The sequence below is a fragment of the Aythya ferina genome (assembly GCF_964211825.1).
Source record: "Aythya ferina genome assembly, chromosome: 2".
Lineage (NCBI taxonomy): Eukaryota > Metazoa > Chordata > Aves > Anseriformes > Anatidae > Aythya > Aythya ferina.
In genome coordinates, this window is record NC_140297.1 from 18,841,300 (window position 1) to 18,856,185 (window position 14,886).

The 14,886-nt window shown below is 40.7% G+C and overlaps 1 protein-coding gene across 14 annotated transcripts in view; it reads right to left on the reverse strand.

The window, feature by feature from the left end:
- The window catches only part of KIAA1217, a 377,584-nt gene that overhangs the window by 239,383 nt on the left and 123,315 nt on the right, over window positions 1-14,886 (reverse strand). For 5 of the 14 annotated variants that reach the window (XR_014689829.1, XR_014689830.1, XM_084510252.1 and 2 more), the window contains exon 1: window positions 10,831-10,963. The exons of 2 other annotated variants lie outside the window; for them this stretch is intronic. The gene's annotated coding sequence lies outside the window, so the exon portion shown is untranslated. Of the gene's footprint in view, window position 1; window positions 81-10,830; window positions 10,965-14,886 lie in introns of those variants that run through there. 7 more of the 14 variants (XM_084510244.1, XM_084510263.1, XM_084510258.1 and 4 more) reach the window with 4 other exon arrangements.

A 14,886-nucleotide genomic window follows, 5' to 3' on the forward strand; every position in this document is an offset into this window, starting at 1 on the left:
CCTGGGGATTTCCATGACCTGTGGATATGGAATGGGGATAACAGCAACCCTGGTTGAAGGAACTCCTTGCTGGTTATGATTTCCCTACAAGCCCCACTGACCTGGCAGTAAATAAGAGATACCTGCAAACTACTCTGATTCCACTCACCTGTGGTCAAACGTCAACAGCTCCACCAATCTCTATTAGGGAGCAACTGCCCATCACTGCCAGCTTTCCTTTCACTGGTGAAAACCTGCCATTAACACTGACTTAATTTTGGAAAACAAATATGATAACACAGACATATAAAGGAAGGTTTTAATGACAAAATGACTTATTTGAACCATCATCCAAGGCAGTACAATTTAAATAATTTCCTTGACCCTAGAAGATTTCTGGATTTGTGTAGAGAAATCTTTTCCTGTCAGTTGCCTGATTTGCCCAAAAGTTACAGTTTGCCCTCACACCTCTGGTCCAGTGGTGGACACCACAAAGCACTGCTGAATGTGGGACTGAGAGCTAGACAGCCCCATGAAGGAAGAGGTTAGGGAGTGCTACCAAGGTCAAGATTGGCATTTAAAACACTCCATTAGCAATTCAAGCTCAAAAAACAGGAAGCATCAGTATCCAAACTGAGATCAAATGGTAATAGAAAAGGTAAATCAGCACAAAGAGCTAAGCTGGATCCCGTAACTGCTTACACTTCAGCAACAGGAAACAAAAGGAAGGAGGTGGCAGATGAGTTTCAGTTAATTACAGACAGCATACATGCGGTCAGCCACAACAAGCATACCACAAAGTGAGATGCACAGGCCAGAAAGCAGCCAAATATAACACAGGAACTTACATGGCTCATGCACAAACTGTATGCATGGTGTTAACACTGCCTGGAATGTCCAGCTTGTGGATGAGGTCGCTTATCACACATTCACTCGTAAACCCATATTACAAAATAGTAACTGATAAGACAGCACTTGACTTGTTAGATTGGAAATGCTCTCAGGGGAGGCCGGATTTGGTTTCAAACTGCTGGATTAGCTTTAACACCTTTAGTTGCTATTTGCTCACCCACACCAATGCTTGGCAGTTATCGTATTGCCATAATTAAAAGACATGAGTCTTGAATGAAGGGTCATGTTAAGCTTTGTGACTGGAAATGCCTGAGTAACTGGGGTCCCTGGAAGAGGTGAGATTTGAAATTGCACTGGCTGGCAGCCACACCTAACAGGACACAGGGAGTATCTTTGGCTAGGCAGAATATAATTTCCAGAAGATAAATCTGCAACCTCAAAAGAAGGCGATGTACATTCCAGGTCCTGATCACCAGCTCAGGCTCTGCAAGGTTATGGCCAAGATGCAGCCAGGTAGGGAAGCTCCTTCTGAAATGTACACGTTAGCCAAGCAGTGCCCAGCACCTCATGCAGTAGGACTGTAGTCTCACCTTCTTGGGTAACCTTCCTCTCCTGTGTCTTCCAACATCAAAAGTTTGACTTCAATTTATATCAACAATTGTACTGAGTCTTTCTCAGATCTAGATGCAGCAGATGAATCTGAGTTTTGGAAGACAGCAGGTTGAGGAGGTCTCTCTCCAAAGATCTTGCTGCCCAGAAAGCCTCTGATCTGTCCATGGCACTACACAGACATTACTATGTTCTCCAGCCTGGGAGTATCACACTCAAAATAAGTGTTTCCTAAATCAGGACACAACCACAGGCGGTGTCAGCAGGAGATGGCTATCATAAAACACACATTCCTCAATAATAGCACAACATTGTCTGTTCTTAAATATCTAGATATTAATACTCTGCATATGTCCACACAGCTAGCTGTGCATTCCAGATGTTTTAACTTTCAATGTATTTGCAGCTTTTTTTTTTTTTTTTTTTTTTTCTTCCCCCCCAGAGGAAGAAAACATACCTATTCATCTCCCCCCCCTTTCCCAAGGGGGAAATTGTGGCTGGGCCCTGGGTCTTTCCCCTTTCCTTAAAAGGAACGGTAATCCTGGGTCACCATTTATGCCATAAATGCCTTAGTGATCAGAAGAAGGCCAAAGAAAAGATCAAACCATTACTCACTCAGAAAAGACAGTTTTTAACAAATGGTATGGAGAAAGCAGAATTTTGAATATCTTTCTCATCTCAGACTTCACTAAGAGAGTCAGCTGTGATCATGCGTCTTTCGTAATTAATACCAGGGACAAAATCTAAATGGAGAAGGAATAAAACAGAAAGTAATCTGGGTCTCATCCTAGGGCATCTAAGAACTGATGATTTTTTTCTTTCTTAATATTTACCTGAATTCACTCAAGATGAGTAAAATACCAGAAGACTGGAGAAGAGCCAATGTTGTGCCTACTCTTAAAACAAGATAAATGATTTAGGAATTAAGATCAGTTTGAGTGAATCATCTTTCTCAGTGGGGAAAAAAAGAACAAAACGTGTAAAAAAAAGAAAAAAAAAAAAACACGTTAAATGTCTAGAAGATTTTAAAGATGATTAAAATGTAGCAAAAATGCATAGCAAGAATGTAACCAGAAGTTAATCAGAAATTTAAAACATTACTATGGCACCTATGGCACTGTGTTAAAAAAAGAAAAAGAAAAAAAAAAAAAAAAGGAGAGAGAGAGAGAAAATGTACTTGCATAAGGATTTACAGTTATCTATGTGCACAAAATGTAATATAATCCTTCAACTCCACTTAGGGATGGAAGTCCACATCCAGATTTGAAAATCACATTTCAGAGGAAATGTGGGCTAACCAGAGAGACTCTGGAGTGTAACAACGAGACTCTTTGGGATATTGGTTACACTGATATTTCTATCAGTTTCACTATTCACACTATAGATACCAAGGCCTGTTTTCATGAACAAACTTCCCAGGGTCCTCCTAGATTCTTCAAAATGCAAATTTCTGGGAAAGATCAAATGAAAGAAATACAAACTTTTTTCAAGTTGAATGCTTTGACTGAAAGGAAATTTGCATCTCCCAGAGAAATTGATCTAAAAATTTCTAATGGTCAACTACAGCAGTAGTGATGCTTGGATGTTCCTGCCATACCACAACCACTCTAAGCCAAAGTCTGTTCTACAGTATGATTTGGGTTTTCACATCATTTTTCAAACCCATGCAATTGGACCACAAATAATGCTGGGAAATGGGATTAAAGAAAATTCAGTCCTTTCATCACATAATTAGCTGGCAAGAATAACAACAAAGAATAGGAATTTACTTTCTTGTCTAGAAGAATAGCACAAGCCATCCATCAAAAAGAAATAGACAAGCATACAAGGGTACTTTGCTCTTGTGAGACCCCACCTAGAGTGCTGAATTCAGCCCTGGGGCTCCCAGCACAAGAAAGACATGGACATATTAGAAATAGTCCAGAGAAGGGCCACGAGAATGGTCAGAGGGCACCTCTTCTATGAAGACAGGTTGAGGGAGTTGGGGCTGTTCAGCCTGGAAAAAGAGAAGGCCTCAGGGAGACCTTATAGTGGCCTGGAAGTACCTAAAGGGGGCCACAGGAAAGCTGGGGAGGGACACTTTGTCAGGATGTGTAGTGATAGAACCAGGTGGAATGGTTTTAAACTAAACGAGTGTAGATTTAGGTAAGACATTAGGAAGAAATTCCTCACAATGAGGATAATGAGGCACTGGTGCAGGTTGCCCAGAGAAGCTGTGGATGCCCCATCCCTGGAAGTGTTCAAGGTCAGGCTGGATGGGGCTTTGGGCAACCTGGTCTGGTGGGAGGTGTCCCTGCCCGTGGCAGGGGGGTTGGAATTGGGTGATCTTCAAGGTCCTTTCCAACCCAAACCATTCTATAATTCTATGATATTAAATACCTGGGTGTTGCTATTTCTGTCACATACACATGATGTTCTATCCACTTCCTAACAAGAAACTCTCAACTGTAGAACAATTCCTGTCTTGTATGACAATATAATTCTTTGCATTTGTATGACAATACAAATAAACTTATTAAAACTGAACTCACAAGTAACACTTTAGTCTACTAGAATATCTACAGTGATAAATAAATGCAGAAACCTGAAAGTTACTGTTTCATTTCAAAACTCTAGCTCTTGTTTTGACAGCAGGACACAATTTAAAATCATACAAGCTGTATTTGTACCATCAGTTCTGAAAAGAAAAAAAGTATTTTGCAGAAACAACCAGACTAGGGAGATTTTCAGCAGTTGGGAATAATATTTTTAAGCTTTCTCATCCAAGTTTTGCAAAATCATTCCAGATTTAAAAGATACTGTTTGACTGGCATCTACTGAAACCTCTAATACCAAAATACTATGGTTCATATTCAACCATGACACTTAAATCTTAAACCACTATAAATTTTGCATATACGTAAAAAGTTATATACTCTATATGAAATATACACTTATACCTTATGCATGACTAAGTGATAATGATATGGAACATGGATATGTTAATCATGTACTTTCAGGTACCTCCAATCTGTGCTACCTATTCATCTCCCTAACAACTTTAAAATAACTTGAAAACTACCGGCTGATTCCAGAGAGACACAATTTAAAAAAAAATCAGTCTTTACAGAAATTATTCCTATTTCTTCCCAAAATTGTAGCCTCTGCAAAATTCCCTTGTCTAGATGGTTTAAGGTCTCCCAGAGTTGTGGAGGGTTTTGGTGGCTTTCCTCCACATCCCATATTACTAGCCCTTATAGAATAAGAAATGGAAGATCATGAGCTTCCCAAGGGAATCCATAATGATCTATTTCCAATTCTGACAGGTCCCAAAGGAAGAGATTTCAAGGTGGATACACTTTTGCAATTGAAAAATAGTTCCATAAGCAGTGCAACTACTGTAACCTGGTTTCCACTGCACATTTTTTTAGGTGATTGACCACTGACTTAGTAAACTGAATTATACTTAGATTGCATGAATTCTGATGGAAACATTTTGAAGCTGAATGCACGCTGCAATCTCCTCCACAGTCTGTATTTTGCTTCTCTGATGAATTGTCTAAGTTGTGAGCTACAACCTGAACTAACCTGAGCTAAAACCGTACCCTGGGGTATGGTTTTCCTGAGGTCTCACCCATATGTGAATTCTCTGATGGGTGAGAAGACTTGAACATGCGCTGCAGCTTTTCCCTGAACATGATATTAATCAGGTCTTCCTTCTCCACCCACCAGCAATTTTCAAAAAATTATAGAAAAATATAGATGTGCAGTATTTGACAGGTGCAAGACAAAGTATCCTATACAGCATACAGTGTATACAGTATATCACAGAAAAGCAGTATTTTTGAGACACTTACCTTTCCATCATAATTGCACAAATTCAGATAATAGATAAAAAGGTTACCGATGAGGGACGGACTGCCAGAGTGTTTTGACATGACCAATTTTTTGCAAGAAATCATGCTTAAAAAAAACAAACAAACAAAAAAATGAAATATATTTTATGCTTGGGTCTGAGTCATAACCTCACAGCAAATAAGAACAGAAATTGTCCCATCATCCCTTACCTAAACAAATGTACAGACATTCAGTTTTCAATATCCATAACTCCAGTTTATATACTGCATAATCTTAATTGAAAGAAAACATGTTCTGTTGCCCTATTCATCCTCCAGGTGAAGCCATACATCAATGGCTATGGAAATAAATGTACATCGGCAATGAAAGAATGTTCACTACCTCATAACTGATCCCTGGTTCTGCAGTGCAATTTTAAATTCCAAGAGGTATTTTAATAATGTTCTTTTCCAGCTTGAGAAGTTTTTATCTAGATTTCTTTTCTATTTTGATATCAAAGGGTCCATAATATTTTGTTCATTTCTTATACTAACATACCAAAATGAAATTATACATGCCTTATTGATTTGCAAAGCTGTATGTCTCAAGCTTGAAATTTTGAACAATTAACCATATTAAGACACACGCATCTGATACCAATCCTAGTTTCAGGTTTTCAGACTACACTGTAAAAGACAGTAAAATTTCTGATTTTTTTTTTTTTTAAGCTCGCAGTAAAACTATGCATTTTACAAGCAGAAAAATATGTGCTGGTGGTAAAAAAAAGACAGCTACCGTTAAATTTGTGAGATAACGAACAATTGTATATACAAGTACTTATAAGATCTGAGTTTTCTGTCTTTATGAATATTAAACAGTTGCAGAGGAAACAAAAATATTGTAGGCTAAATAAAAACATTCCTTGCTTTGCTATTCTTTTAATAATGAAGTTCCTTGGAAGGCTAACTCCTAATCTTACATGTGTTCTGGATTTGTAGGTACATCTCTGTCAGGAAATGCTGTGAAATGGAAGTTCCTGAGAGATAAAGTCCTTGGCCTTAAAAATTCCATAGATGTTACTTGAATGTCAGAAAGAATAATATCCAAACTTTGCCCATGATTTAATACCTCTTCACTTAAAAACCGTAACAAGCTTTGAGATAATTAGTAATACACATATGGATTATATAGTCACTATTGGAGTTTGTCATAAAAATATAATGGGAAAGCCATAATTAATTCCACTTTTTATGGTGCTGTTATTGCTTGTTTTGCATGAAGAACCCATAGATATGAATCCCAAGATATCCCCAAAGTCCTTTGGCCCCCTATCTAATAACTAGGGATGGGACAAAACAGTTTCGTCTAGTTATGGGTTCAGCTGAACATGAAATACCAAGAGTTTTACTCTAAATGTTGCATTCCAATGACCATAGTCTGCAAACTAAATAACACAGAACAAAGGAGGAAAATCTAATGGAAGAAAATGGAGTGAAAAATAAAGTGAAGTGAAATAATGTGAAGCCAAATAATAAAACAAATATCAAAGCTCAATAATATAGGACAGAGAAAGGAAATTGAAAAGACTGTTGGTAGTATAGTCTGCTTTTCTTGGAGGAAAGTATGGGTGACAGAAATCCATAAAGCTTCTCTATCAGCAATGTATCCCAGAGGTGAAATAAAAAACGTATTTTAATTGATTTGGTCTTAAAACAGAATGAAATATGAAAGGTTTATGTATCTCCACTTTTTCTTCAAACCAAAAACCTGGACGGCAGTGGGCTGGGTTCCCTCAGCCCCCGGCTCCAGAGAGGTCACTGCTGCTGCTGGTAAGATAGAAAAGAGCCAAGCTCCTGACCTCCAGGGGTGTGGGCAGTGATGAGCTTTGCTTGGCCACGTCCAGGGTGGAGTAGAGCCCTGCACAGTGGCTGCCAGTGTGGGGACAGAGTGGAAGGAAACCAAACAGAAGGTTTTAAGAGAAAAGCTAGAACAGGCAAAGAGAGGCAGGGCAATCAGTGCTGTTTCTGGGAAGAGATATCCCTCAAGAGCAGTGACTGCCACACCTTCAGGACTGTTTCCCCCCTGTACTGGTCACAGGGAAATGACAGCCTGGCTCTCTTGGGTGCCACACAGCAGTGGGGGATGGCTGTACTGCATCCCTCCATCCTACGGCACATCCATGAACTCAGCTGATGCTGAGCTTACATTCAGGGTGTGCACTTGGGGTCTTGTCTGACCTTGGTCTGATGACCAAGCAACAAATGTTGTATCCCTCATTACTGCACTAAAGCAGGTATTTGTAAAATGCTGTTCTCACAACAGTCCCTATAAATTAAGGATCTTATTCTACCCCTTCTGCCTTTTTTTTTTTTTTTTTTTTTTTTTTTTTTTTTTTTTTTTTAGTATATATTGAGATGAGAAGCAGGCAACCACAGAAATTATGGTCAATGAAGTTCATTAAATTCAGGAGAAGAGCAATGGATAAGTAGAAGGCGACCTTCTCGAGTCCTTTGCATCAGGCAGTACTTATGCAATAAAAGCACAGCTGACACTGACTTCAGTTGCCGTTATGTGTGTTCAGCATTGAAGGTCAGACCCTTGGTTTCAGCCTTACACCCAGAAACTAAACCAAAAAACAAATCCAGACAGCCAGCACTCACCTGTAAACATTAACGCGTTATGTCCACCACGCAGAGCTCTGTGGCAGAGGCAGAGATAAATCCACTCCAGCCTTTAATGGCTTTAATTATAATGCCTTTTCTCTCTGCCTCTATCTGCCTCACTGCCTATGCAATCCAACTTATCTGTTGAGCACAACTCATCCCTTGCACAAAGCAACGCAGGGATCCTGCAGAAAAAAACAAACCATCCTCTACATATAATCACAATTAAAAGGAAACATCACGCCTTACAGTCCCATTTAAATTGTAGGCACAGTTTTGGACTTCCTACCTGTTGAGCACTTAGCTTTGCTGGAGAGCTGTCTATTGACACCACTCATGCATGTTATCTCTTTGGTTTTAATTTAAAAGAGGTTCAAGGGAACTGTAAATGCCACCATGCCAAGCTCACTGGTCCAGCAGTCACAGGTTGCTGTCCCACAGGGAGCAAGATTAGAAGGCAAGATTAGAAGATTAGCATGCACACAGGGTCACAAGGTTTCACCATTGTGAAAAAAAACAAAGGTCCAGTCAAGCAGGTCCCCCTCTTCCATGTCAGTTTGTCCAGAAGCCTGCATCCCACCCGACAGAGCCTTCTGACATTTCCCTGTACCAGCCTCTCTGATCTACCTGCTCCTAACATCTGGGCCTCTGCCATCCGTTCTCCTCCAAACCCCAATTCTCCTCTCATTTGAGCTCTCAGCCTCCCCTCCCCACATCCCCAGTTTCAGCCATCGTATTCAGCCCATACCTGCCCCTGATACCTCTCTCATTTCCCTGAATTACCTCTACAAGACCACACAAACACCCTTTGGTCACTACTCACATATTCCTGCAGCACTCAGCATCACCTCCAGGGTGCTGCCCCGTGGATCCTGTACCCATCTGTTTCTTTCAGTTTCTGCCAAGGCTGCCACCCTGCCACCATCCAGCTCTGCACCTGCTTCACGCTGAACAGCATCTTTCCCATCACTTTTGCCCATGCTTTGGATCCATTTAGGGCCAGTTGCAGTTTCAGAGATAAGCTCTGCACTCTGCCTTTCCACCTCCCTTGTAACACTTTGGCAGTATCAATATTTGTTTTTCGACATCTCTTGCAAAAACAACTCACAGCAACATCTTGCCTAATGTACACAAATCATCAAAATGCATAGAGGCAGTACATTACAGGGATTAATTCATGCTCCAGAAAACAGTAAGCTTAATGCCATAAATACTAAAAGCACATGCCAGGTTGCAGCGTTACTGATAACCACTAGGTTTTTCTTCAGGAGAAATCCCACCTAAAACACGGAGCAGTGAGTGCAACCCTTGCTGTTAGTTGCAGAGCATTAGATAGCCCAGAAGCATTTAAATGAAATGAGTAAAAGCAGGCCCCAGGAGTTCCATAAAAATCACATCCCTTAAAAGGGCACACTTGCTATTCAGTAAATCCTACATAACTTTCTTTTCTCTAGGCACTGAGCAAATGAGATAACATAAAGAGGACAAGCTGCTTTTTCAAGCCCTTTAACGTGGTGAAAACCATAAGCCTACTGTTACAGGGTTTTCCAGGGAAGTTTTCAAATTGTATAAAATTTGACTGGGAAACATCATTTACCAAAGCATCAATAAATATTTGGTTACCAGGATGGACAAAATTGTACATCTGCTTTTTTTGAAATTAATGTTTTACTTTCTTGTATACATCACAAGTTCAAAAATGAGTTTCCACATTACATTGCTAAACAAGCAGACGGTCTCTGAGCGAGACCAGAAGTTTAAGCCCTCCCACCTCCAGTTTTTCTATTTGCTCTCTTCTGCCTTTAATAAAGTGCTTCAGACCCAGTTTCCTTTGTAGAAACAAACAGATCATCCATCTCCCTGAGTAAGATTAGGTGTCATCACTTCTCCCTTCTTTGAGAAATAATAAAAGTCATACTGCAGGGAGAAAAAAAAAAAAGAAAAAAAAAAAGAGAGAGAGAGAAAAAAAAAGGAAAAAAGGGGATCTTTTAAAGCTTATTCAGCCAAGAACAAAAACTGTAACCTTGGATGCCATATGTGTGAAATGAAAATACACAGTTTCAAGTTACAGAGGTCTGTGATTTACTCTTTCTCTTCCTATGTATTTAGGACAGAAGGGGCAGTAATTTCTCTTTGGGATTGAAAGAATTTTACTTCTTATTCCTATTTAAATACCAAATCTATTAAAAGCCCAATTAGAATACTACTACTACTATTTCCTAATATTATGGAAACTTACCCTCATTTTTCACCCTGCAGATTAAATGGCTACTTTTCGATGCAGTTCTAAGGAGTAACGTCACCAAAACTAAGTTAAAGAGGTAATGGGAATGTTCCTGCAGCCTCTTGCTTAACAGATAACTGAGAGTAGATCGTAATCTTATATTATCCTCCACATTTGCTTGCACTCTAAAAGCACATAAGCCTTTTGAAATACACTTGATCTGTTCAGTTTTTGTACAAGAAATCTACAAACAGCTGCCTTATTAGGACATACGGACAGGAGTTTTCCTTGCAACACTGAATGAGACTGTGGCTGCACTGATGTGCATTTTCCTATGTTATTTAATCTTTCTGACACTCGTTCAGATTTACAAATTATCATTCCAAATAAAGCTTCACAATGCAGGGTCAGATTTCGACTGTAAAACATTGTGATTTACTACTTTTATGGACAAACATTTTGTCCTTGTGTACAGCACCTAAACACAAACAAACAAAAATGTTTTGAGTCCTTTTATTTCCAAAACAAATGCTTTATGTACTATAATCTGTCAGTTAGAACCAACATGCAGATGCACACACACATGCACACACAATTGTAAAATAATTGATGTTTGGGGTTTATTAAAAAGCCAGTAATTGCAAATCCATTTAATTATTCATTTTACAGTGTGAAATAAATGGTTACCTTTCAGAAAAGGAGCTCTTCGTGGCACAAGCACTTCTGTGATTTCCACCTGCTCTTGCTGATGCTGTTTAACCAGGTTTCCTTCACTGCCAGCTCTCAAAATCTTTTCACCTAAACTAATTTTTCGCGACCGGCTGTTAAAATCTTCTTTCCGAGACGAAGGTGATTTAGGAGCCGTATTAGCTGGTAAAGGTCGAGCCAAGCGAGAGGGTTTGGACATTCTGACTCTGCAGGAATTTACCTGCTCCAAAAAGCAAATTCTAAAAATCCTTCCCCCAGCACAGAGGCTGAGGAGCCGGCTCGTGCAGTTGCAGCTGGGTTTGAAGCGGCGTGCTGCCAGTTCGATCAGTTTTAAACAACAGGCACAGACGGGGTGGTCACACAGCCCACATCTCCCAGACCTGTGGAATGTAAAATGCCTGCGAGGGGAGAGCAGGCGAGGCTGCTCCAGCGCGTGCCCTGGGGAGCAGATGCTCTTCCAGGGGCTGCCAAGGCTGCGGCGTGCAGGGGCGAGGAGCTGCTGGAGATGCCCCACCTTCCCAGGTGCACTGGGAAATGCCACCCAGGCACGGGGGCACCTTTGCGCCCCGGGACCCCCCTGCATTCCTCTCCCAGCCGCCTCTCCTTCCAACAAATGCTTCCCTGTGTCAGCAGCTTGCTTCATCGTAATGCCAAAATTGCACCGCTTAAGCGTTGTATGGTTAAAGCCTGGTACCAAGGGTATGTTTCTTTGAGTTAGGGATGGCACAAGCTTAAATTGGATTAAATGAGGCATGTTCTCCCACAGTTGTATTTTCCAATTCACCAAAATAAATGAAGGATTGACAGCAAATATCACCTGTTATGGAAAAAAAAATGGCCTAAATCCCTCATTATTAACCTGCATCGCTTACACCACTGCCGAGGAAAGAACATTGCTCAGAGTATTGCCCACTGTACTTTTTCTTTCTTTCACTGAAATATATGTACCTACAAAAAGCCTGGCCTCTTGCATACGACCTCAGGCTACATTATTTCAAACCTCAGTTCCTGGGTGCTTTCCTTTGAAAATGCCTAGACAAAGCCTCCCAAACTTTCTCTGGCAGTCCTGTGCTTGTGAATGGTGCCAAGTCTCAGAGTATTTGGATGCACAAAAAGAAAATTCCACTCACCGTAATTTTGCAAACAACTTCCAAGGGGAGAAGAAAAAAACTACAAACACAAAACACAACAGAAGAGTGTAAGCCAAAGAAAACATCACAGCTACAGTTACAGTAAAATCTTCACACTGCATTTTAAAATGTATTCCTCAATATCCCAGGCAACCGCGACGCTATGCCAAAAACAGAGTGCAAGGGACCGTATTATTTCAGAGCTAGAACAAACACACAAATCAATACTACCAGAGCTAAAATACTAATAGTTATTTAGCAGAAATGCTTATCAAGCAAAAAGACAGGAAAACATGACTAAATTATTACAGACATTCCTCATTTTCTGAGACAGTAATTGTGCAATGCAGTCAAATTTTTGCATACTATTTCCATATATTTTTTCAAGAGTCCCACATTGAAGAGGTAATTGTTTATGCTTCCTGTATAAAGCATATTGTCTATTGCTTTGCTGCCGCATCAAGTATGGTACAGATTAAGTGCTATAATAGCAAATCTTGCCATCATATTGATAACATGCTGCATATTGTTTTACTAAAGTATCTCTGAGCAGAAAGACTTTGATAAACCAGAAGGGACCTGACAGACCAGAGGGGAGCTCTGGGCTGATTAGCAGTGTGCACACAGCAGGTCATACAGAAGAGCAAAGAAGCAGTGATGAAGCAAGGGCACAAATGGAGAGTTCATCGCACGACTGGAGTGAGGAATGAGTGAAGAAGACAGAGAAAAAGTGAAGAGCCAGTGAGTGCATGAGATCTTAGCTGCACTGAACCTAAGAAGTGCTGTCACTCCCTCCACAGATCCCAGACTGTTTTGCAAACAGAGTTATTTTGAAGATCTTCCACTCTGATATCTTTATCAAATGCAAATACTCTACGCTTAGAAGAGTTTTAAAGAAGTTATAATAAGGCTTCTGATACTGTGCATACATATATATATTTATACATATATTAATTCCCCCAAGCACAAGACAATTGCAATGTAAAATCCATCTCTGAGTGATAGCATAAACGAAGGTGGCTTGATTTGGGAATCAATACTGCTCATGCAAAACCCTACTGAAATTACTGCACACTGCAGCCTAACTGAGCACCCTTGGCATGAACAGGGTGCTCTTGGAAGCAGCAGCCTCCTCTGTGAAGCAGGAGCCTATCTATACAGTCACCTTACACATAACCTTAATTTAATTTCTAAGTGAAATTAGGACATCATGAATTCATTTTTTTCCTAAGGCTGTCTTCACAACTAGAACTAGGTTTGGGAAAAGGGAAACATCCATCTGCCTCTGACAGGCAAAGCATGGGCCCCAAGTCTTGTCCACTTGGATATAAAAGTGACACCAGTGCACTGTGAGACAAGCAGCAGTGAACTCACCGACATGTGCCTCTGACATGGAAGAACCTCCCAGTCTCAAAGCAGAGGCACAGCAATGCAGAAATTGGGCAATTTAGACATTGTTCCTCAAACAAGTAATTCCCAGAATACTCCAGTCAGTCAAAGACTAGGTTTTCCAGTAATATCATGATACCTCAACATCATCCACTTGCCTAATGATAGTGTGTCCTGTGGGGAGAGACTGGGAGAGCTGGGACTATTCAGCCTGGGGGAGGCTCAGGGGGGTCTTATCCATGTGTATAGATGCCTGATGGGGGATAAAAGGAGTGGGAGCCAGACCCTTCCCAGTGGTACCCAGCGACAGGACAAGAAGAAACAGGATCTAACTGAAATACAGGACATTCCACTTAAGAAAAAGCTTTTTTACAGTGAGGGTGGTCAGATGCTGGCACTGGCTGCACACAGTGGTGGCGCAGTCTTTGTCCATGGGTGAGAACAACACCCAGCCAGGCACAGCCCTGAGCAAACCACTACGGGGCAAACTGGCAGATCTCCAGAGGTGCCTTCCCATACCTTGAGTCTGTATTGCCAAGAAAACATTCAGAGCCTATTTATAATCTATTTTATAATTTTAAATCTCTCTGGCAGGAGATGCCCAAACTTCTTTCTCCGGTGTCCTAGCAATTAAAGTGTCCCGTGCCTGATTTCCCCTCTGGGGAATATGTTTCCTTTCTGGTCATTACTCTCTTTTAGCATTTTATAGTCTGTGTCAGTGTTCTCAAAGAAGGTCTAGTTTGTTTATTTTAAAGGCCCTTAGCTGTGAAGTAGGTGATTCCAGCTATAAGCATCTATATTTCAGGTCTCTCAAAAACAACAACAAAAAGCACACACCAAAATATAAGCCCATGTTGCACAGCTGATTGCATTTCAGGTTGGATCTAGGCACAGTGAATCACTTCACTCATGGGACAAAGCAGCGTGAGAGCATGTGGCCCAGGGGTGCTGCCAACTCCCCATAACCCTCACTCCACCTGCCAAAGTCCCCCCACCAGGCTCCCTTGAAGCTCTGGGCTGACCCCTCCCTGCCATCCAGCCTCCTCCTCCTCCACAGGTTCCTAATGAAGCTCCCCAGGCATCAAGGCTTTCATCAGGTCTTTCTGAAGCCCCAAGGCACTCTTTTGAACTGCTTTAAAAACAAACAAAGAAAAAAAAAATCTGACACACAAAAAACAGACCAAGAAAAAACAGCAAACCACCAAAACCAACCCAACCCCTTTTCCCTTAGATTTCACGTAGCCAACTTGAACTACCTAGAAAGAACACAACTCATTGATGTAACATACCATTAAGCATCAAAGTACTTCTGTTTGTCAGGTGATGGTGAAGTATTCTACTGCTTTGGGTCAAAGAATAAAGTCTGTCACTGCCTTACACAATATAAATTAATATTAGGGGACCAACAGTGCAGTTTCTGCTTTTGAATAGCCACATACATGTGAGCAAGTAGTATTTTTAGAATACCATACACTTTCCACACACAGTTTAAAATGATGTCCTATTAGCTTCAAAA